We start from the raw sequence: 4,513 nt of genomic DNA on the forward strand, positions 1-4,513 counted from the left end.
AGCCGAAACCAATGGAGCTGAGGAAACAGAAGAAGAAGAAGAAGAAGACTACATGGGGCATATCTCTATCTTCTTTTTTCTTTTTCTTTTTTCTTTTTTCGTTTTTCATTTTTTTTTTCCACGGGTTAACTCTCTCCCTTAAAAATCTTCTTCCAAAAAGGTCAGCCTATGCCTTGTTTGGTTCCCTAGAAAACTTTGGAACAAGCATAGCCAATATAGTCTATAGGGTTCTTTTCTTTTTTTAATCTTAATTCATATATATTTAAAATATTTTCTTGTTCCAGTGAAAATTTAACCCTGTTGAATTGAACCCGATAGTGTAGGATATACAAACCCTATGTTAGGTTGCCAAGAAAAATGAGAAAAGGAAAAGATGAGTAAATGTTTGATGTTGTGTTGTATGTATTTTGGTGGGAGTTTAATCAGTAGTATTATTGGGTTTTCAATATATTTTAAAATAATTAGATTGTATGAAGCAATGTTTACAATAGATTCATACTTTTTTTGGGGTTATCATCAACAAGCATGCTAGGTTTCATCTAGGCTTCATTTAACAGAAGGCTCAAATCTAAAAATATTAACCCTTAAATAAATGGCTCAATGAATTAAACCCAAAATCAAATCCTCAGTAATTCGCAAATAAAGCCCACTAGATTTTTAAATCGGCCCCATTAAAATGAATAAAACCTCAACGTGACAATTCCACACTAAAGTGGAAGACAAGCTTCTTTTCTTTGTTTGAATATAAATGAGTCTTGGTTTCAAGGGGAATGAAAATGAGAGATTCAAAACGAGAAAGTATGAATTATTTCCACAGTACTTGATTATTTATTTAATTTTTTAATACAGATATGGAGCCCTTTTCTAAAGTTAAAAATTCAAAGTAACACTTTCATTTTAAAGTTTAATTCAAATCATGAATTTCTATACTCTAGGAATTTCAATATATGGAAATTGTATTAAACTCAAATAAGATTACAATGAGTGTTATTCCTATTATAAACTCTGAACAGGAACTAACAAACTCTACTAGAAATGCCGCCAAGATTTAAGCATAACAAACTTTCCAAACTACCAATAGATAACTGACACGTGCATTTCCACTCTGACTAACAGTGCCACTAATAGAAGATAAACTACATGTAGCTTTAGGCTTTATTCTTATATTGCATGCCGTTTTGTTTTGGATTGCTTTAGAACTAAAAGTGTTTTGGCTTGAATCTTGTGTAGGCACTATGAATGATCTGCATTGGTTAGTTTTACAAGCAGCACCCATTGTAAGGCAGGGACTCAGCAAAGTCCTCAGGTTTCATCTGGGCTTCCAAGTTCCTCTTCACTTTTAGCTCCAAGAATTTCAGTTTACATTCATCACACACAGCCATCCCAGATGCCACATTTGCCTAACCCAAAGGTTTTATTTTTGGAATGAAAGAAAGGTATTTATCAATCACAGAGGGCCTAACAGATATCATCATGTGTATACAATAAAGATGAGAGGATTTATTTGTTAGGAGAGGAAAACAATATCAAGAAATGCATATCAGCATTTCTATTACTGCTATTTAAAAAGAAAAATTGATACATTCCAATAGGCGATTTTAGTGTTCATTAAATAAAAAAATTAAAAAAAAAAAAAGTTTGGTGTGGAAAATTAGGTGCTAAAGAAAAAAATTTTCTAAATTGAAAAGTTCTGTCCAACATAAAGAAGACTCTAAAGACTCTAAAAAAAAAAAAAAACCCCAAAACTCTCTTTTAAGACTTTAGAGGTGCAAAGTCTTTGGATTATATATTTGTAATTTCCAAAACAAAAAAAGGTATATAAATTGAAATATCATTATTTGAACAACCATGAACTTTAGAAATAGCAATTTGTATTTTGATTTTGATCACAATGGTGGCAGTGTTGCAACCCCATTATGGTTAGGAGGCATTTGATCTAATTTGGATTTTCGAACAAGAAACTCAAAGTTTTGGTTATTTTTCTTTGAATTTTATGAGTCTTTTAACTAAATATTATTAAAATTTGAGTTTATGGATGTTATGTCCACTATGTCAAACAATATAGGTAATTAAGAAGGAGTCCAAATCTTCTGTCTCATCAATTGTGCTCCACTTTATATTCCACCAATAAAATTTGGACAACTAACCTTTTTCATTAAATGAGATATCTCATTAAATGAGACAACTAGCCTCTCTCATTAAAGTCAGAGTTATCTCATTTAATGAAAGAGGCTAGTTGTCCAAGTTTTATTGGTGGAGCATGAAGTGAAACACAATTGATGAGACAGAGGATTTGGACTCATTAAGAAGAGGGGGAGAATACAATACCCTAAGACTTCCACATAAATTTGGCATTGACAGTGCCAAATTTGGGGGAAGAGAAGAGAGACTCTAATAGCAAATTTGATACTCCCTTTCATATTACTATAACACCAACTGTCTTTGTTATGTTATGCATACCAAAGGACTCCCATATATATATATATATATAAACACACGCACACACATCCTAAATCGTCAATTAATATGTTCAAAACATAAATAAATAAACCGTCAATTAAAGAATGATCAAAGCCTCAAACTCTTTGTTCAATTATTTTTAAGGACATTTCTCATAAAGCATGGAGATGGAAATATTTAAAACAAGTCATCAATCAGCTACAAGGTTCCAAATATTGGCATTTGGAATAATTTTGATTAATCATAACAATAATTATAAATTAAATATATGTGAGTCCTAAACCATTCATTAATCCGTTGAAAAAAAAAAACCCCATCAATTAAAGAATGCTCATAGCCTCAAACTCTTTGTCAAATTATTTATAAGGACATTTCCCGGAAAGCATTGAGGTGGCAGTATTGAAAATCGGTCATCAACTAACTGCAAGCCTCAATTTTTATTTTTTATTTCTTGATTGTGCAAATTTAATGAGCACTTCAATTAATTTTGCTAAGTACAATAATAAACATCAATCAAAAGATATTAGCAACAATCCATAAGTAAGATGTTGATTTTCTTAAATGAAAAACTCATTAATGAGAAGAGAAAAGTTACATAACAGTCTAATAAATAAATTCCAGTAAAAATAATGAGTTTATAATAATATTTTGTAATGGAAGGCATGCTTTGGTTTACTTTTTAATGAGTTTTGGTTTAAGGGAAGGAAAAATGAGAGATTCTAACTAATGACTTTGGTTTTGTGAAGCATTCTCCTCAATCATTTGTGTTACTCAAAAAGAATACAATTAAAATAAGTCTAGAGCCACACAAAAAAAAAAAAAAAAAAAATACCACTATCAAGGAGACAAATTGTTATTAATAATTTGATAGATAAAAATGTGATATTAGTAGTGGGATCCGATAAAAATCAATAAAAAATTTTCCAATTTAAATGTGGACAAAGTTTGGCTACAAATTTAGTTATAGCTAAAAAAAATTTCATGAATATATATTTTTAAAATCTAACTATTGAATTGCATGTTCTTTTTTATTCTTAACATACATGTCAAATTTCATGTCTATTAGATGTTATTTACTATTCGATTCATAAACTTATTTATTATGTATAATTATAGACTATAAAAACTCAAAATTTAAGCATTTGATTGATAATATAGCTATTAATATTTGATCTTATTGAAATTTTGCAAGTATGGAAGATATAAGAAGAAAATGTAATTCAATGGTAGATTTGTCAAAATTCACGTCCAATAAATAGATATTGAGTGAGGTCATAGTCTTAGACTACAACTTAGGAGAAAATTGGCAAATGCCCATTTCACACAAACTTTCAAGCATTTTGCCCATTTTTTCAAACTAATTAGAGAAATGTCTCTCTTTTAAAACTCGATTGGATCAAAATTGAGTTTAAAAAAAAAAAAAAAAATTTGGAGCCCTATAGTAATTGTTTGTAACTCGACCTCCATGAACTTGAGTTGCAGGCAATTTTTTTTTACCTATAACTCGACTTCATGGAGGTTGAGTTACAAAACGCCACTATAGGTCCTTAAAACCTCATTATAGGCTCCTTAAAAACGCTACTATAGGGCTTAACTTGATTTATCTTAAATCAAGTTTCAAAAGATGAGCATTTCCCTAATTAGTTTGGGAAATTGGACAAAACGCTACATAATTTGTGTGAAAAGGGCATTTCCCCATTTTCTCCCTACAACTTAATTTGTTGCCAAACTTTGTTCTTTAAATATTGTAAAAATTGTTGTGTTTATAACATTACTCATACAATTATTATCTTTAAAAGAGAGGCCTTTAAAAAAAAAAAAATTATTTATGGTGGAAGACTTTTAAAGCATAAGCTTTTTGACAGTGGAAGACTAGCAAATGGGAACGTTTATAAAAAAAGCAAATTTTTTTTTTTTTAAACTTCACTAGTGCTCCACACATACACAGGTGCTTAGAAGTTGAAGGGAAAGAAGTTGGAGATGCATGGTTAGCATCATACTATGTATATATTTCTAATTAAAAAAAAAAAAAAAAAAAAAAAAACCAAATATT

This window comes from Quercus suber, unplaced genomic scaffold (genome assembly GCF_002906115.3).
Source record: "Quercus suber isolate HL8 unplaced genomic scaffold, Cork oak 2.0 scaffold_1184, whole genome shotgun sequence".
Lineage (NCBI taxonomy): Eukaryota > Viridiplantae > Streptophyta > Magnoliopsida > Fagales > Fagaceae > Quercus > Quercus suber.